Source organism: Macrobrachium rosenbergii, chromosome 19 (genome assembly GCF_040412425.1).
Source record: "Macrobrachium rosenbergii isolate ZJJX-2024 chromosome 19, ASM4041242v1, whole genome shotgun sequence".
NCBI lineage: Eukaryota > Metazoa > Arthropoda > Malacostraca > Decapoda > Palaemonidae > Macrobrachium > Macrobrachium rosenbergii.
In genome coordinates this window covers 20,261,657-20,283,155 of record NC_089759.1, presented here as the reverse complement: position 1 = coordinate 20,283,155, position 21,499 = coordinate 20,261,657, and the positions used below count along the sequence as shown (strand labels likewise).

The 21,499-nt window shown below is 35.1% G+C and overlaps 1 protein-coding gene across 7 annotated transcripts in view; it reads left to right on the top strand.

Moving 5' to 3' along the window:
- The first annotated feature begins 471 nt into the window (after positions 1-471).
- Positions 472-21,499, top strand: part of LOC136848690 (dystrobrevin beta-like) — a 226,338-nt gene continuing 205,310 nt past the window's right edge. For 5 of the 7 annotated variants that reach the window (XM_067121192.1, XM_067121189.1, XM_067121193.1 and 2 more), the window contains exons 1-2: positions 491-625; positions 10,923-10,979. The gene's annotated coding sequence lies outside the window, so the exon portion shown is untranslated. Of the gene's footprint in view, positions 626-10,922; positions 10,980-21,499 lie in introns of all 7 variants that reach the window. The other 2 variants (XM_067121187.1, XM_067121191.1) reach the window with 2 other exon arrangements.

Genomic DNA, 21,499 nt, shown 5'->3' with positions numbered 1-21,499 from the left:
ACTGTTTAATGATTCAAATTTAGTGGAATTACAGCTAACTGGAAGGTCATAGTAAGATGGTGGCAACATACGACTAGTGTCTCACCTGTTTAGTAATTTCCAAACTCAGTGATTGGCCTTTGCTCAGGTGAATTGTTCAATAATATTAGCAACAATATCTTTTCATGAAGTCAAATGAAAAATTTATTATTACTAACCCAAACTTATATTCTTAGAATGATAATATGTTCTGGAACAGCCAGGTTACGTGAAGTGCTTAGATCTTCCAGAATGTGAAATTTGCTAACTTGTGTAAAATGTTATATGTTGCATAAAATCTTGACATTTGTGAAAATCCTCAAAACATAGCCATAAATATCCATAAAGAACCATATATTACTTCTTAAAGAAAACATCGGTAACCTGTGAAGCAAATAAGTTTTGAACGCTATTTAGCGAATGTCGCTAACATTAGCACAATCACTGACTTTTGTTTACATTTGTAGCTGTCAAAAAGAACAACAAGAACAGGAACAGCGGCGGCAGTGTCTGCTGCGGCAGGAATCGACTAAAACCGTAAGAAGCCAGTCAAACCAAAATTCATTTAAGTTTGATTGGCCTGAGTTTTCTTCGATGCATTTGACAGGTGAGATACGTAAAACAACAATAACGTAGGAAACGTAAGGTGAAGCGACAGTCTTGGATTTACCTATCTTACCTTGGCATAAGTTTTTTTTTCCCTTACTTACCTAGGCCTAGCCGATTATTATCATTTCGTCGCCTTATGATCCAGGTGTTTGTTCGTCAGATTTGTTCAACAAGCATTAGAGCATGTCTGTTTCCTTTTAAGAACTTTGGTCTTTGAGGTAGCAACATCAGTAGCCTAGGCTTAGCCTACCTATAAAGAAAAGGGCTTCGCTTTTCGATATTTGTGTTAGGTAAGGTAACACCCTGTGATCGCTTTGGTGTGTTAGGTAAGGTAAACACCCTGTGATCGCTTTGGTGAGTTAGGCTAGGCTACCTTTAGCCTATGGTAAAGAACAGTTGATGGTAATTGCATGAAAGACTAAAAGCGATGTCCAAAGTGGTTAGTGTTTGTAGCATTTTACTCGGATGTGGAAGGTTCACTCCTTCCCTGCTGAAATGAAAACTCACTAGCTCTAGCCAATGTCTGTCAGTTACTGCTACCGTGTGGCGTCTGTGGTGGAGAATTTGGGAAACTTAGCCAACATTTACTTGGCAACCCTTGGAGATATTGAACTGAAACCAAACAACTTTAACTTAGCCTAGCTGTAACAGATAATCTGTAAGATTAGTTTCGCAGTTTATTGTAGCCCATCAAAAATTAAATGACAGATTCCAGGAGTAAGTGTCTCATAAGTTTCCATCTGTCAAACAAGTGAGTGCAGGCAATAACCTAATGAAAATTGTTGGGCCACACTGTGCCCAACTTCCCCATTCCCCACAGACTGCACTCGGTCTGTCTCTGGCATTCTCACTGTTAGCATTCATTACTGTGGTGTATCCAGGTCTTCATTATAGTAAGCCCTTATTTACATAATAATGGCTTCAAGTATAAGAATAGAAATAATGGTAATTTTTTTCATTGTTTGTTTCCATTGCTCTTCAGTCTCACTGGGATTAGGTAGATACATCAGAATCCCTTTCGTTAGAGAGGGGGGGAGAGAGAGAGAGGTGTTTTGTATTTGGCATATAATTATATACTTGTGTGTGTATGTATGGTTTTCTGTTATCCGTGTTGGGTTGAAGTATATATTTAGATCAGATAAGGGGATTTATTTTATGGCAATTACATATATTAATTTCTTGCCAGATACACAAACCTGTATTTTCCAACTTTTTTAATTTGTTTTGTTTTTTATTATCATGGGTGGGGCAGACTACTCGTATGGGCATTTCTCCTACTCTTCTGTCTAGCATTTACTGTAGATTCCAGTATGAGACAAAGTTTTAGTTGGATAAAAGCAAAAATGAGTGAAATGCTGCAACATGATTTGGTTCATGTGTTTAATCAGTAACTATCCCCCCCAAAAAAAGTAAATTATTGTTAGGGCAATTATAAAGTTAATCCTGGCCTAACGAAATTTAGGGAGCTGGGTCTTACTTGGCCAGGGACTCATTGCACCATTAAATGCATACAGGGATGCTGCCTAACCTGACATGGAGTGCCATAAATTATATAGAGTGAAATATGAAGGTGCATCTTAATGTAATCTTACTTTACCCAACCTAGCTTAGGGTGCTGTGTCCAGCCTAGATAAAGTGAAGGGAAAACCAGATTCAGAGGGCCATAAATCATATTGTAAGGTACAGGGGTGCATCTTGAACTAGCCTTTCCAAAACAAATATAGGAAGCTGGGTTATAACCAGCAGGGGGAGCCCTTTTCCTTATGCCCCCTTTAACATTTAATACAATTAGGTTTGGGACATTGAAGGGTGTGGTTGCCTCCTGGGTCATTTCTAAAGGAAATTTCCCTTAAATGAAGTAAGAGGAAAAACAGTATGGACGACGTTTCATTTGTTAGGAACCTTCAAGGAATGGCTGCAAGCCCACTGATTCACATCATAAAAAAAAAAAAACAAATAGAGGAATGGCAGCTATATATACTTATAATTTCTGTTATCTAAAGTGACTACTGTTAATCAGATACCTTTCTGAGGATCACTTCCATGCAACCCACGTCTGTTTCCTTGCAATGTCAACTGCTTAAAATGAAAGAATGTTGTCATTTGATGTAAGATGTCATGACTTGCTGATGTTTAAGTGGGCTTATAGATGAATAGAGATATTGTTGTCAAAATTGCTTTTTAATTTGTGGGTGTTTATTTTGATAACATCTTTAGTTTACAGGCACATTAACTAAACTGATTTTTTAGTTATCTAATTTGTGATGAGACAACAGCCAATGTGTTGATCAGTAACAGGCATGAAATTATGGATGACACTGGATATAAGATGACATGCTGGAATGACTCAACGGCAGGTGATGTATGGATTCTGACGATGGTTGTAATGATTGATGATAAAGATAGGAAGTTATGCATCATTGTAATATATTAAATGAACATTGGTACTGGGCACTCTGATGTCTTCTGAAGAACATCTCAAAGACAGGGGTATTCCACAATGAGAGAAAAACTCTTTCCCTGTCATCGATGGTCATCAAGATGCTGTGGAAGGTTTTTGGAGGAGGATTGCATTGTATGTTTCTTTACTTTGTCATTACATAGAATCATCTCTTACCAAGAAGATATTCTTTGATTATAGTCAAGAAAACACACTGAAGAATTGTCAAATCATAGCCTCTTTGAAAGAGTGGATCATAGTGAACAGGTTGTGATGTATCAGTGTTTTTTCCTAATCATGACTTTAGTATTTTGTTAAATGAATCTCTGTGATGTGTGGTACTTCCTAATAATATACTTAATGGGACTTGTAATGTAGACAGAATTGTAACCAAGGTGGGAACTGGATTCTTTAGGTTAAAGAATGCTCAACAGCACAGTCATGAAAGGGATGAAGTCTTAGGAACTGCTAAGACAACTAAATTATTATTGTAAATTGTATTGCAACAATTCAGTTTACACTTTTCAGTGCTTGAATAATTTCAACCATTGTAGTACAAATCCATGAGAGGAAACTTGATCATGAAGACGAATCTTTGAACTGAAACATTTGTAAATATCATAGATTTCAACCTAGTGTAGAACTATACTTTAAGATACACAATTCTTTATGTCTCTGCCTGATGTTCACATATCTGAGACAACTGTAAGTTCTTGATTTGCTATAGTTAGGTAGTTTTGGTAACTGTGTAGATGCTGATGCCAAATTGGCTAGTTTGGTGTGTATTATATTATGAGTAGTTTGACAGAGTGCCCTGAGCATGTAGCCTAATGTCACTATTGTCTTTATGGAGAGGGATGTAGTCAGAGGTTCATTTTCTTGAACCTTTAACAGTAAAGATGCAAATTCTACTGGATGTTACTAAGGTTAATTGTTATTGTATTGGCTGTTATACGACTAGTGGGGTCTCGGAGATTATGTAGTTATAGCTGTCATTTTGATTATCTTTTCCTAATATAATCGTGAAGCTTGTGTAATACTCCCAGTTTGTTGCAAAGTAGGTGTGTTAGTATTTCTGGCAAATAGTGTAAAATATTAATGGCAAATTTAGTTAAGAACACTCCCATTTTGTGTAGTTCCCGTAGAGGTCAGGTTTGTTCTCCAGAATTCATATGTGTAAATTAGTAATAATAATAATGGTTGATGTATGGCTCTAGGTGGTGATAAAAACATTTGTCCTCTTAAAGCTAGGCGGTTCTTCCTTATCAGCTGAATTGTCTGGAACACCATACTTCCATACCTCCATGAGGTCCTCTCCTGCTAATGTAAGGTTCTAAGGCAGTTAAGGGATATGAAATAGGAGAATTAAGGAATCATTTACTTACTGCACTTTACAGGCAAATGGAACAGATTTTGGAACAACTTTGGATAAATTGACAGAAACTTTGGATTCTACTTTTGAGAGAGATATTTAACCCTTCTTGCTTTTGGAGAGGATTTCCTTAATTAGGGGTTTTCAGTTAGTGCTATGAATGTAGATGTAGAAATTCATCCTACACAGAGATCATGAAGTTGTACTTTTTAGGTCCAACTCAGATGTGGATATAGGAGTAGGACCTTGCAAGGTACAGAGGGAGTTTATGATGCTTATTTCTTCTGTGGTAACATTGAGTAGAGCCTTCTATGTGCCCAAAAGCTTCTTTTAATGTAGAATCTGCTTCTTTTGAAGCATTGTTAACTTGTACTATACTCCTTATAAGGCACGATTTCAGGTTCTTCAACAGAGAGGTCGAAAGTTTCAGGTACTGATGGTAGGTGCAAGAGATGCTCATATGATGTTGAACTGCTTTTGAAAAATAGGAGTAGCAGCATATTAAATTGCTGGCAGACTTTTAAACTCTTGATGAATAAAGTCACGACTCCTGTTCAGGGAGGCATTAATTACTAGGACGGGGTTTGACATTAACCAGTCAGTCATGTCGCCTCAGTGTAGTTGCAGATCAGGTGAGTTGACCAGTTTTAGTGTTTTTGCAATTCTGGATAGAACTGTGCGTTCTTAGGTATTATTTAGAAGTTAGTCCCTGGTAGCTGAATGCAGATTGGTCAACATCTTGTTGTCCTTGTAGCCCTCCAGTAGTAGTCATTCAAGAGGCCCAGTTAGACTTAGTATGGTGGCAAGACCAGCAAAAAACGTTGGATTTTGTAGATTTACTCTATTGGTTTGACCCTCTGCACCTTGCTCAACCAAGTTTCCTTTTCATTTTTATAGTAAGTTACCTTGTTTACAGCATGCAGTTCTAGTGGAGTGAGTTCTAATGTTTGATGCAGGCATAATGGCCTGAAAGTTTTTATTAGTAAAGTAGAAATGTCTTTAGGAGTTCATCTGCTACTTTTGCTAACAAAATGCTGAATCTTAGGCTGTAAGCTGGTTTCATCTCACTGATGTTCCTTGTACACATTTCAGAATGAAGAGGAATGAGAGGGTGCTAGTTGCTGTCTTGAGTCACCATTGTAGTTTGTTAGACCTTCAAAAGTACCAGTCAATGCCTACTGGTTCCTTTTGCCTCATCATTTTCAGTATTCATAGGATATAATGGAGGAAAGGAAGGAATTGGGTCTCTTTGGTAGAGTGATGTGTATAAATGAAGAAAAGACTGAATCTAAATCAACGTTCTTTTTCGTTTTCTAGCTTTGAGGAGTGGTTGAGACACTGATAATGATTTGAGATGTGACTGATTAAGCTCAGGAATTGAATAGAGGTTAGATGTTTATAAACCATAGATGGTTATTATTTAGACAACGTTAATTAACATTGCAAGACCATTCTTTTGAAACTGACATTCACATGACCACAAATGATAAGATTGCTATTGAGATTAGTGATCATACTGAATAGGTTGTAAAAACGTATGAATAAAGACTAATTCTTGTGCCTTAGCGCTGGCTACTGATATTCTTAAATTGCTGATTGTTACATGTAACAGAATAAGCATGTGTTCAGCTTATCGCTCCTGAAATATGTAAATATGTAGGGAAGGCCTATTTTGAAATGTGCAACTGACCCCAATAGGCAAGGAGATTAGGACTAATTACTGTATTTTGATTTATCTAAAAGGTGGTGTATTGCTTTCCTTTGATTTGAAGAATGCTTGCATCAAGTTCATATATCAGGACATCAGAAAGTATCCATGGCTCCTCTAGAATGGTGTGCTGGACCATAAAAGTTCCAGCCCCTGCAGGGTTGTGCAGTTTTTTTTTTTAGATGACTTGTTGGTGAAAGTGGACTTAATTCCTTGTGTCCGTGCTGCACAGAAGTAGGAATTATCATTCTGTTGTAATTCCTGTAAAATAGCTAAGTTTTCACAGGGATGCAAGGGACTGCACTGCTTTTACTTGAATTTTCCCTGAGACAAGTGGGTTTTGTCATATTGGATAGACTTGTTTACTCATTGGCGTTAGGTGTGGTTCTTCCACCCTTAGATATTTTGTTTGGTCAGCTCATGCAGAGAGAATGGGAGAAAACAGATTCAGTTGATAAAGTAGTAGAAATGTGAGAATAAGTGTTCCTTAATATAATGAAAGCACAATGGTAGGTGTGTAACACATTTGAATGGTGTAGTATTGTTAGATGCTTTTGTAGCAGATTGTGATGTTGTGGTTCCTTTTGAGCCTGCAGTTAATGGAGGATTATCATAATTCCACGGAAATTATTCCTTCTCAGGGGAAATACTTACTACTGAAAGAAAATTACTTGAGGTAAATTTATCATAAGTAGTTGACATTGTATAAAAGCATACTAGAATGGACAGCTGAGACTTTCAACTTTTAAGCTTATATAGGTAAAATGGTTTGTTTGGTGTGGATATGAATACTCTTCATTGTTTCATTTTGAAAAGGAAGCTGAGAATTATTTATCCACCAGTATCCAAACACTAGTAATAAGCATTAGTAGCATCTTTTTTTTAAGTCATTATTTTTTACTAGATAGACGTGTTATTTGATCTCGAGTTGTAGTAATCACCTTTGAAATGGAGCCCAGTCACTTTACAGCACCTTTTTAATAGATAAAAAATAACAAAATAAGTAGGCCAATTTAGGTAAGAAGAACTTGCTACAAGTTCCTTAGGTTATTTTTCGTAAACAGTATGGGAACTTCTTATTTGTAGAGACTGTAGTGGCATATCTGTAATCTAATACTGTAAGGCTTCAATTAAATGACTTATATATACGAGTAAAATAATGGTGCTTTGTATTGCGGGGTACATGTGGGTGGGTGGGTGCGAATTCGTTTATAGTTTATTAAAACGAAAATCGAAAATATCAAGTGGGTAAACAATGAATCTTTCACAGTATTTAAATAAGTGTTAAAGATTTTATTGTTTATGCTTTTTTCAGTTCAGCAGTGTTGCCATTACGTGTGTGTCGAAATAGGTGTGCAAAGTGGGTCGAAAATTATTTATTTATATGTTTTGTATTTCCCATGACACGCGGTAAATGTCACTTCCAATGCATGTTTGACATTACAAAAAGTTTTTTTATGTAGTCTAATAACACCTGCTAAAAAAAGGTATTTTGGTATTGTTATAGTTTTGTGCTTTGTAGGATTCTAAATTATTATTATTATATTATTATTATTATTATTATTATTATTATTATTATTATTATTATTATTATTATTATTATTATTATTATTATTATTATTGGGTAAAAATCTCAGTTACGAGGGCACAAGTAATGTTCTTTAAGGTCCACAATAACATATCTGATGGTAACAGTTATAAAACTTCTTAAAAGATGAACCCAGGGAAGAGTTCGAAAGCTTTTATATAGTTTTATAAAGTTTTACAACTGTTACCATCAGCTGCGTTACTGTGGACCTTAAAGAACATTATTATTATTATTATTATTATTATTATTATTATTATTATTATTATTATTATTATTATTATTATTATTATTATTATTATTTAAAAATGAATCCTATTCGCTTGGAACAAACCCATAGAGGCCATTGACTTGAAATTCAAGCTTCCAAAGAATATGGTGTTCATTCGAAAGAAGTAACAGAAAGTACACTAATGGGAAATACAGAAAGAGGTCAGTTGTTAGTAAAACAGATAAATTAACAAATTTATCTTTTTCTAACGACTGAGCTCCTCTTTTCTGTTAATTCCCGTTACCTTCTGTTACTTCTTAACTTCTTTCGAATAAACATCTTTCATTTTGCGGACGAGAAGCTTTGTGAAAGTGTCAGTGTTTCATCTTGCAGCAGACCTTATCAGTCTGATGCGAGCGACCACTGGTCAGAGCGAGTCCCAGTGGACGGACAGACTGAGTGAGGATTGAAAGGGTGAGGAATATGAAGGAACGCTTGTAGGATTGGTAAATAGGTTAGCGTAGGTGAAAGGATGAATCGTACTATCCTTGGGCTTTTTAAAAAAGTGTTTGATTTTTACTTTTTTTTCGTAGGGAAGTTTTTAATTTTTTTCCCTCGTAGTGAAGTTTTTCATTTTTATTTTTTATTTATCGTAGGGAAGTTTTTAACTTTTATTTTTTATTTATCGTAGGAAAGTTTTTCATTTTTATTTTTTATTTATCGTAGGGAAGTTTTTAACTTTTATTTTTTATTTATCGTAGGAAAGTTTTTCATTTTTATTTTTTTTTATCATAGGAAAGCTTTTTCATTTGTATTATTTTTGTTGTAGGGAAGTTTTTCATCTTTAGTTTTTACTCATCATAGGGAGGTTATGTAGTGTGGAAGCTTGGTTATGTGGAAAGAGTGGAGGATGGTAAATGATAGGTAGGTGGAGAGAGAGCATAATTTTGGAATGTCAGGAGAGAGGAGGAGAGAAAGACCTAGGAAGTGCTGCATGTAGTTCATCCACAATTCAGCAGTTGCTTCATACATATATAGTATATGTATATTGTATGTATATGTATATTAATTATATACATACAAATAATTATATATATATAGTATATATACAGTATATATATATATTATATGTGTGTATTAACTGTATATATACAATATATATATATATATTATATATATATATATATATATATATATATATAACACATATACATTATATATATATACACATATACATTATATATATATATATATATATATATATATATATATATATATATATACAGTATATACACTTATGTACAGTATATTTCATCCACAATTCAACAGTTGCATATATGTATATATGTGTATTAATTATATACATACTATGTATATATAATTTGTATGTATGTATAAATACAGTACATATATATATATATATATACATATATATATATATATATATATATATATATATATATATATATATATATATATATATATATACATACATACACACGTGTATTTGTGATTGTGTGCGCACGTGCGCGCCCGATTTTGTGTGTACGCAGCTTCATGTACGTACTAACAGAGACAGAAGGGTACAGCACATGCCCTTTAAACTACAGTACGTGAGGATGTTAGTCTTCATTACTGGAAGGCTGCTAGTCTGTATCTAGCATCACTGAACCATGCTTCTCCATTAATACTGATGTCATACAAGTTCCAATGGGAGTCATTCTTCAGGATTATAATTTCCGACCAATATTTTATTCGCGGTTTTCTGCCGCTTTACAACAACATCCACGTCTATATTTGGCCTCTCGGTCTTATACCCTTAGAGGAGAGAGAGAGAGAGAGAGAGAGAGAGAGAGAGAGAGAGAGAGAGAGAGAGAGAGAGAGAGAGAGAGAGAATTGAGTTGTGCCTTTTAGGTTTCTCTGGAGTCAGTGCCCGAGGTAAAATTGCTCGCGCTCTCTCTCTCGGAGTATTTTCGTCTTCCAGAGCTATTTTGGTGGCGCGACTTTTCGGCTTGGTACTCTCGTTGCGAATTGAGGTGGACGTGGACAAGAGAGACAGGTTTGCACGGAAAGAGAGGGAGAGAGAGAGAGTTGTCTGAAGAGTTGCTGATTTTCATAGGAAAGATCAAGAATACATCAACATTTTTGTATAATAAGTGACATTTGATGGTGTCTTTGAAAGAGAGGAGACTTCCTCGAGAGAGAGAGAGAGAGAGAGAGAGAGAGAGAGAGAGAGAGAGAGAGAGAGAGAGAGAGAATTTCTGGATGAAACGCACAAAAAAAATAAGGTTAAAGATGAACTGAACAGGCTTTATGTAGACATGGACACATACACGACACACTTTTGTTTCCCCCAACGCTTTTTCTCCATAAAAGAGGTGTCTCAAAAGTGTCAGACACCCGGTTCTTAACAAGTCTGTAATACTTTTATTTATTCATTTATTTTCCTTAAGATTGCTAGTCCCATGCCTTTCTGCAAGATTCGCGTGGCGCACAAGAGTCGATTCACCACCAAGTACTAAGTCACTAATTTGTTTAACAGGGGCTCTTTGGATTTGTCATGAAACTGTACTTAAGGTGTTTTATCCTATGAGATCAATCTCAGGTCTCCCCTAGTTAGGCTAAATAGTTACCACTGCACCACATGAAATATATATATATATATATATATATATATATATATATATATATATATATATATATATATATATATATATATATACATAGATGTGTGTCTATGAGTGTGTATGTGTATATGCGTATGTGTAGTCTACATATATATATATATATATATATATATATATATATATATATATATATATATATATATATATATATATATATATAAATAATCACATGCACATATATGCATATCCACATACATATACATACAATACATGCATACAGAATGCTAAACGAAATTCCTAAGTTTCGATGTCGGGATTATGAGTTGTTGACATTTTTTCTCCCTATTTCCAGGTCAAGAAATGGAGTAGGCGGCTTATCCGGTGGACTCGAGGCTCCATCATCTGCTAGGTGAGTACACACATGACGTTTCAACAAGTTGCTCTAAATAATCCGTCCTTTTCGTGTTACGCAATCTTCTGCTAGGTCTCTCTCTCTCTCTCTCTCTCTCTCTCTCTCTCTCTCTCTCTCTCTCTCTCTCTCTCTCTCTAAAGGAATTTTTTCCTGAGTTTTTTTCCAGAATGTAAGTTCGACATTTTGACAATTTCTCTCTCTCTCTCTCTCTCTCTCTCTCTCTCTCTCTCTCTCTCTCTCTCTCTTTATTTTTTTTTCTTTCTTACCTCAATAAGACAATTTCAATGCACTTATTCTTTAAGGTATGTTTTCCTGAATGTAAGTTCGACATTTGTACTCTCTCTCTCTCTCTCTCTCTCTCTCTCTCTCTCTCTCTCTCTCTCTCTCATGTAATTAGCAAAAGAATTTGGTTACTCTTTTCTGTTGTAGAGAGAGAGAGAAATTTTTTTCTCTTTTACTACGTTACCACCTTTGTGTCACCTAAACCTTTCTGGCACGCACATGACTGCTACTCTCTTGCAGATGGACGCATGGCCCCAATATAACATTAATATGTACACCCTGTAATTGCATATTCCCGAGCAAGAGACCACTCCTACAATTCCCTCTTCAGTTAATGAGATTTGCGGGAGAAATACATTGAAGGGCCTTGGGTGTCTCTCTCGCGTTGGGTGCTGGGGGACGGCCCCTTTGGGGTGTGTCTAGGAAAAGGGTACCCCAGGCTAACCCCCAAGGGGGAGCCGGTCTAGGGCGTCAAGTCTGGTTGCTGAATTTGAAGGCGAGGAATATATTGTGAGTGACCCTTCATGTTACTAAAAGGGAATGCCTAATTTGTTGTATTATTTGTGGGTTCATGTCTTCTTATGTGGATTTGACACAATATTGCACGTCTTTATATAAACACACGTATATTTATACATTTGAATATAAATAATTGTATATATATATATACTTTATATATATATATATATATATATATATATATATATATATATATATATATATATATATATATATATATATATATACACTCTACATTGTCGCTGTGGTGGCGCAGTGGTAAGATTCTCACCTACCACTCGAGAGGACCAGGGTTCAGATCCCGCCGCTCACTGGTGGCTTGGGGATGGCACCATTGCATAAACCCGGTGGCCCGCCAACCTGGCGGTCTGAAAACTTGAGAGACTTAGTAAGAAAATAGGTACCAGCCCTCGGGCTGGGGTTAAACAGTAGGCCTGCCTAAACACTGGCCACGTGTCTTAGGCAGCGAGACTTCTCTCCCACTGGCTGTCGGCCTAAGAAAATATAGGGGAAAAAATGTCACACAGTTTTATGATGAACTTTTTGAATTCAAGGATGGCAGTGTCCGCGGGAAACAAAGTAATTGCGTTTTTATTTCTCAGATTTTAATCGTAAGAAATGAATATGGGTGTTGTTATTGGATACAGGGTACTGCTAAGAAAACTGTTAAAACACGTAAACTAAAGAATCTGATAAATCTTACTATGATAAGTTATCAGTGTTTTATCAGAGAATATGCAATAAAAGCAGCACCCAATTAAGTCAGATGTATTTTATAATTATTTCGCATCATGATGCTGTATATTAATTTGATGTGCAATGAAATTTCAGTGATATATCACAATCCCACAACGAGCATAATGAATAAATGAAAATGAAGTAATGCCCCCGATTAGAAGTGGCCCAGTTGTGCATGACTTACCCTAGATTTAATACCTTGCTGCGACTTGAGTAGTTATTGATTAAGACTGCTAGTTTAGACATTTTCTGTGATGCCTCTGTTAGAATATTTTACATTTTTAATCCTTAATATGTATCCATAGGCCACAGAACTCCCGCAGGTGGGTAGCGCCGTCAGTGCACCTCATGCACCTCTTTGCAGCGTCCCGTCGGCCTCTAGCTGCAACCCCTTTCGTTCCTTTTACTGTACCTCCTCCGTTCATATTCTCTTTCTCCCATCTTACTTTCCATCCTTTCCTAACAGTTGATTCATAGTGCAACTGCGAGGTTTTCTTCCCGTTACATCTTTCAAACCTTTCTACTGTCAAGTTCCGTTTCAGCGCTGAGTGACCTCATAGGTCCCAGCGCTTGGCCTTTGATCTAAATTCTGCATTCTATTCTGTAGTCCTCAGAACTGGTAATGCTTGGCTGGCCCTAATTATCACACGTAATACCGTAGAAACTCGGTTGAGGGTGACAGTTATAGCCTTAATGGCGTCTGTCGATTTTGTAGTTTCATTTTCTGAACTTTAGGTGTTATGACTTTGATTTAATTTCAACTTAACCTTACATTGCTTCCTGCGAACTTCAGTGTTGGTGTTTCATCTCCTGTGTAAGGAGAAAGCCATATATATATATATATATATATATATATATATATATATATATATATATATATATATATATATATATATATATATATATATATATATATATATATATATATATATATATATATATGTGTGTGTGTGTGTGTGTATGTGTGTGTGTGTGTATTATATGTGTGTGTTTGTGTATACATATAATAATGGTACTTAGAATTACTTTGTAATGGATAATGATTATTATTTATTTACGAACTTGCTGGCGCTTGCTACCCGCGCTGGAACATGGTGCTGCTGTCTCCCCTACCCTCCCGATCCCCTCCCTACCCCGCTCCCACCAGGGGCGGACAAACCGGTTTGCAGGTGGTGGGGGAAGACAAACAAGATCCACTCGGATTTTATTATTATGTAGTCCAGGCATTACACTAGTGTAAAATATAGCTTTATGGTACAAAAAGTTAACTAATGCTAATGCGAATAGGCTCATTAACATAATCTTAATTAATATGAATAGTGAGGCATTTCCACGAGAATCATTATCTCTTCTACTTTTACAACTAAGACTGTTATCCTTATATGTTTCATAATCGTAATTATTAACAATAGTTGAGTCCGTGAAAACGAATTTACATTGTAACGTAATTTTTATTTATTTCGCAAGGCACGGTGCTGTTACAAAAATAAAAAAAAAACTTTTGTGCGGATGATATTGAGCAAGCATACATAATTCGAAAAAAAAGAGTAGATAAACAAAGAATAAACTTAGTATTTCTATATCCGGATTCGCTAAGCCATGTTTGCGTGGATACACTCGACAGCTCATGAATATTAATCGAAGACACTCGAACCAACTCGCATTTACCTTTGCTTTCTTTTTTTTTCTTCTTTTGCAAACATTAAGTCGAGATTTGAGAAAAAATTCAGTGAATAGCAAACCGAAAGGGAAAAAAGAAAAAACGAGAGAGAGAGAGAGAGAGAGAGAGAGAGAGAGAGAGAGAGAGAGAGAGAGAGAGAGAGAGAGAGAGAGAGAGAGAGAGAGAAAGTCGATGTGAAGTGGTTTAGAGAGGGAATACCTCGAGCTGAGTATTGATTCAAGTAATACCTTGAGGAAATTCTTCAAAAAAGAGAGAGAAAAAGGGAACTCAGCCAAGGCCGTAGCATTTGTGGGGCTTTTAGGCAACCTTTTTAGTTTTACCTATTCTTTTCCACCGTGTTTTCTGTTATATATATACAAATATATATTATATATATATATATATATATATATATATATATATATATATATATATATGTGTGTGTGTGTGTGTGTGTGTGTATATGTATATGTATATATATATAATTATATATATACATCTATATAATGTATTTATATAAATATATTGTATATATGTATATAGTATATCTATACATATATATGTAATATATGTGTATATATAATTATATACATATGTATGTATACATATATATATATATATATATATATATATATATATGTATGTATGTATGTATGTGTATATATATATGTGTATATATTGTAAAATTTATCGACATTTATACAGAGAGGCATTCGTTGATACAAAAGTATAGGCACATGTAGACGTACAGTTTCACATTTAAGTTCTTAGACCTGTAAAATATTATCTTAATCTGTGAAAAACTACTTTCATGAACAGTTGTTACATTGAAGAATTTATCTCTCTCTCTCTCTCTCTCTCTCTCTCTCTCTCTCTCTCTCTCTCTCTCTCTCTCTCTCTCTCTCTCTATATATATATATATATATATATATATACGAGTATATGTATATATATATATGTTTATATATATATTATGTATATAGTATATACGGTATGTATAAGTATATATAATCTAATATATAAATTATGTATAAATATATATATATATATACATATATACATATGTATATATATACATATATATATACATATATATATTTAGTATATACAGTATATACATATATATGCATATGTATATATGTATATTTTTTATACATATATATATATATTTATATATTAGATTTTACATATACATTTTCATACTGTATATATATACATAATATATATACATACATATACATACACATACATATACATACACATACATATACATATAGATAGATAGATAGATAGATAGATAGATAGATAGATAGATAGATAGATAGATAGATAGATAGTTCTTCAATGTAACAACTTGTCATGAAAGTAGTTTTTCACAGATTAAAATAATATTTTACAGGTCCAAGAACTTAAATGTTTTATAACTCGAGACCACTTGACTAACAACCAGGTGTTCCCGCAAGTATGAAACCTATCGCTTAAGAAAAATACAGCTCTTACTACTTAATTAGCATGTACTGTCTCTTCATAATAGCAAGATAGCGCAAGAACTGACTGAAGTTTTTTTGGACTGCAGATGTACTTAGAACTTATTACACTTACATTGTTAATAGAAGTATACAAGACTTTCCGATTATTGAGGACCCAAGCGTAGTTCATTTCACTGTTACTGTCTGAGATTGACTGGACGCTTTTTGCCGAGAAGTAACAGAGTTCTGGGACCTTTCCCTGAAAAAAGCGGAACGCCATAATTTAAAAACTAACCACAGAATTTTCTTGAAAATAATCTCATTGTGTTTCCCCCACCCAAATTACATTGGTGGAACCAATTGCAACGTAACCTAACCTAACCAGGGGCATGGCAAAAAAACCGGGTCTAGTGCAATACTAGCACACATCTCGTGAATTTGCTGATGGGACACCGGCGTTTCAAACATGTAAACCACAGTTTCTGCAAGTCAGCTTTTTTATTTTTTAATCCAGCTGTCTAATCTGTATCACTGTGATTAATGTTGTAACCATAGAGCTTAACTATTCATCTTTATCAGTGTGATTTATTATCTTTCAGACGCACGAATTTTGTATGTAATGACTTCCGATTCATAGCTAGTCTTCTTTATGAACCATATTTTTTTTTTCTAGAACATTTATGTCATTGACTATCACGTGCTTTGATGCGAAAGCTTTTTTCTTAATCATCAAATATGTTTTATGTGAGAAAATCACAAATTCTTCCCGTTAAGAGCAGATGTATGAAACCTTAGTTATTGGGCGGGTTTGACTTATAATACATCTTAGTTCATGATGACTCCTAAGTCATGGCCTATTTGTGTGTCAGTTAGATTCTGTGTAATTTGTCAACTTGTGGATCTTGGCGTTATTTGAAATCGATTTTAAAAAGTCAGTTGCTTTTACTTGTGAATCTTGTTGTTATTTAAAATCAATTTTAAAAAATCAGTTGCTTTTGCTTGTGAATCTTGCCATTATTTGAAATAAATTTTTAAAAAATCAGTTGCTTTTACTTGTGAATCTTGTTGTTATAGGAAATCAGTTTTAAAAAGGCAGTTGCTTTTATTTGTGAATCTTGTTGTTATTTGAAATCAGTTTTAAAAAATCATTTGCTTTTACTTGCGAATGTTGTCGTTATTTGAAGTAAATTCTTAAAAATCTGTTGCTTGTTCTTGTGAATCTTGTCGTTGTGTGAAATAAATCTGAAAAAATCAGTTACTTTTACTTGTGGATGTTGTCGTTATTTGAAATCAGTTTTAAAAAATCAGTTGCTTTTATTAATATTTTTTATTATAATAAATCAGTTCCTTTCATCCAGCCACCAGGAATTGTGTCTGTTTAGATTTTCCTGCGTAAATCATCTCAATAATCGTAACAGTTTTGACACCTTCGCGGCATCGTTTTTCTTGGTTATACTCTTTTAAGAGAGTAGTATTCTAAAATGGATCCTCCCTCGACACCGATGATAATACATTTATATGCGCTCCTCCACGATTCTTTATCTTCAGCCGTCACATTTTTTTTAGTTTGTGACTACCACCTTTCACCTTCCCACTTCTCTGTCGTAAACATTTTTCTGTGTGACATTTTGCAGTGTTTTTTTCGCATTTGAAATCCTTTTTATGAGCAAGCAGCATCTCCCATCGTCATTCTGTTTCTGTTGTTTTTAATAATTTTCATCAGCCTTTTCTCGTATATCTTATTCTGTATTCGTGTTTATACTTCCTACTTTACTTTGCTTTTATATGATGTGTGTGTGTGTGTGTATGTATGTGTGTGTGTGTGTGTGTGTGTGTCAGAGAGAGAGAGAGAGAGAGAGAGAGAGAGAGAGAAGGGGGGGGGGAACTCGTGGGGCGTTTACATTTATGCTTTATCTTTTCATGACGTTTGTTATTGCATTTCTTCCGTGCGACATTCATCGAAAATTTAGTGCGTGAATAAATATGCCTCTTCTGTTTCGTTTATTTTCATGACGGATAGGTACTTATACCAGTCCTAAGCCCCGACAGGAGGAGGACACTTGTAACTGGTAATATTTATCTATACTCAACAGCAATTATTAATTCCGTTAATATTAGTATACACGCCACAGCAGAAACTCGTAATCCTGTAAAAATTTGAGATTACCAGTTGCTAAAAGCAAATCTTGCAATAAGGTATTTAGTTACGATAATCGTAGGGGAATATTTGACGGAGAAGCAATGAGGAAGAAATCCGAGAGCGTACATAGAGAAAAAATTATTTTTGAGACGGTGTAGTTTCTCCTAAGGATCCCCGTCGCCCTCTAGACCTTGATGATGTATCCCTTTCTTTCTGAGTAAAAAAAAAAAATTTGGCTTTTGTGAAAAAAAGTCTCTTTCGTTGGTTAAAAAAAGAAACTTTTGTCTTTCTTGAAAAAACTTCTCTTTCGTGGGCAAAAAAATAAACTTTTGTCTTTCGTGAAAAACTTCTCTTTCGTGGGTTAAAAAAAACTTCTATATTGTGAGAAAAAAATTTTCTCTTTCGTGAGTAAAAAAAATACTTTTCTCTCACGTGAGTAAAAAAAAAACTTTAATCATTCGTGAGTTAACAAAAACTTTAATCTTTCGCGAGTAAAAAGATTTCTCTCGTGAATAAAAAAAGCCTCTTTCGTGAGTAAAAACTTTTCTCTTTCGTGAATTTAAAAAACTGCTCTCTTTCGCGAGAAAAAATCCTTTCTCTTTCGTGCTGGGTTTTGATTGATTGACGTAAAAAAAAAAAAAAAAGGTTATCCGAAGTCACGGCAACGAAGGTCATCCATGTCGTACCTTGTCTCGAAGTTGACATCTTTGATTTCGTAAAACAATAGCCCCTCCCCTTTCTCCACCCCCATAACCCCACTCCCCTAGCTACAACCCGTTTCATTCCTTTTACTGTACTTCCATTCATATTATCATTCTTCCATCTTGCTATCCACCCTCTCCTAACAATTATTTCACAGTGCAACTGAGAGGTTTTCCTCCTGCTGCACCTTTAAGCATACCTACTCTCAATTTCCTTTCCAGCACTGAATGACCTCATAGGTCCCAGTGCTTGGCCTGTGGCTTAAACTCTCTATTCCAATCCATAACCCCACCAACCCAGCCACCATCCAAAGCCTTATGTATATAGACTCTTCCTGCGTCATCTGGAGGAAAGCCGCATCTCAATGGAGCCTCATCTCTTTTGAGGAGAATTGTTTGTTTGCTTTTCTGATTTTTTTTTTCATAGGTGAAAGCGTTTTGCTAGTGGCTTTCATTAGGCTTCGTAACCCTTAATAAAGGTCGCTTGGGAGGATGGACTTCCTCAGGCTTTTGAAAGAATGAGGATACCAAGATATTTATATTTGAGAGAGAAAGCGTTTCTTCGTCTTTTCTAAGTTGTTTGATATGTAAACTATTTATGCACAAGTTTCATCATCCTTTCTAGGTTTTGTTATATTTATAAACTATTTATGGACATAAGAAGGTGGCTCAAAGATTATAGAAGGCATTTTCTAAGCTTTTGCATAAACGTCACCCACCTACGTTTCTTGTAAAAGGCTTATTAAAGATTATTAAAGAGGTTTGATAGACAGACTTACAACAGCGTCTGAGACGAGGACTGTCATTGTTTTATTGTTACATGATGTTCTTTCAAAGTAGGTGGGTAAGGCCGTCAGTGCACCTCACGCGGTACACTGTAGGCATTACTCAGGGGTCTGTGCAGCGTCCCTTCTACCCTAGCTGCAACCCCATTCATTCCTTTTACCGTACCTCCATGGAATTCTCTTCCACATTGTTATCCACCCTCTACTAACAATTGTTTCTTAGTGCAACTGCGAGGTTTTCCTCCTGTTACACCTTTCAAACGTTTTTACTCTCAATTTCCGTTTCAGCGCTGAATAAACTCATAGGTCCCAGCGCTTGGCCTTTGGCCTAAATTATATATTCCATTTCATTCCCTCCGTAGGGGGGTTAGTGCCGTCAGTGCACCTCATGCGGTGCACTGTAGGCATTACTTAAGGTTCTTTGCAGGGTGCCTTCGGCCCCTAGCTGTAACCCCTTTCTTTCCTTTTACTGTTCCCCCGTTCATATTCTTTTTCTTCCATCTTACTTTCCACTCTCTCCTAGTAATTGATTCTTAGTGCAACAGCGAGGTTTTCCTCCTGTTACACCTTTCAAACTTTTACTGTCAATTTCCGTTTCAACTCTGAATGATCTCATAGGTCCCAGCGCATGGCCTTTGGCTTAAATTCTGTATTCCATTCCATTCCATTATGGTCCTTTGGTAGAGAATATTTCAGTTTCCACGGTTACCAGCAGGGCTGCCCGATGAAGTACTGCCTGAACTGTCACCCTCTCCAGTTCATTAAAACTATTTTGCAGCCCGACATTGAAAAATATGTAGTTCAGGAATGACCAGGATATACCCAGTTGTATCGTCAATAAACTCACTAATAAATGTGATTGATTGAAGTGCCTGCTTTGATGTTGCAAAATGAAACGTAATAACGTTATCAGTGATGACACAAGAACGAAAGAGGAGTTTATGACATATTTCATATTATTTATTCAGCAGGTGGTACAGACTGTCTTTTGTTTTTACCCAATTATCGGGCATTGTTTGGACGCGCGTGTGGGGGTCTCTCTCTCTCTCTCTCTCTCTCTCTCTCTCTCTCTCTCTCTCTCTCTCTCTCTCTCTCTCTCTCTCTCTCTCTCTCTCCTTGTTGAGTCCTAGAATAGCTCCAGAGTAGGTGTTGATGTGTAGAAGCTGCGTGGGAGATGGTGACATCCGATATTTCTTCGATGCCTTAAAAGTCAAGAGTTCATGTGTATGAGAATCACGTCGAGTTTAGCGACGTCGCCGTTAAATGGACGTCCGACCACTTTTCAGACGAACGAATGCAGTCGTAAACAAAAACTTAGTTTAATGCAGTTTTTCTTTTCTCGTGTCGTATGCATGTTATTGCATTTTTAATCACTAGTGCTGTGTTGTATATTTCGCTCGAGAATATTTGTTTCTCTCTCTCTCTCTCTCTCTCTCTCTCTCTCTCTCTCTCTCTCTCTCTCTCTCTCTCTCTCTCTCTCTCTCTCTCTCTCTCTCTCTTTTGGGAATATGTTTTCATTACCTTTATTCAGGGTTATGTCGATGCATGCATGTATGTCTTGCCTTTTTGTTTTGTAGTTTTAGCGCATTTTTTTTCAGGTAAATTTTCTTTTGTATTTCTTTAATTCTATGTTTAGTGAAAAGAACCAAAACATTATTATTATTATTAGTATTATTATTATTATTATTATTATTATTATTATTATTATTATTATTATTATTATTATTATTATTATTATTATTATTATTATTCACTTTTTGATGGTATCTTAGAATGCTTGCTTTTCCTAGTAATAGTTTAGTAGAGATTGTAGCTATCTTTTCCAGTTCTTTAATTTTGTATAAGTTAGTACTTTTTTCTAGTTTCATCTTTGGTTTTTTGTAAATTTTACTTTTTAAAGATATGTTTTTTTAATTTTGCGATGCAGTTAACGCTTTCTTTTGTACCGTAGCAGCCTTTTGTAGTAACTGAGAATATTCTAGAGTGGTATTTTTTTGTTTTGGACTTGTATACATAATTATATCGTTGTTTTTCCTTTTTCCACTATATATATAATTTTCTTTTTGTTTTTCCTTTTTTCAGGACAGTAGCGTAGAAAAGTAGCTGTGATCCAGATTTCGTATCTTCAGTTAATATTAGTAATATTATTGTTTTGATTATCATTATTATTATTTTTGTTTTTTACAAAATATAGCAGTCACGTATGTTTGTTCTTGCACCACC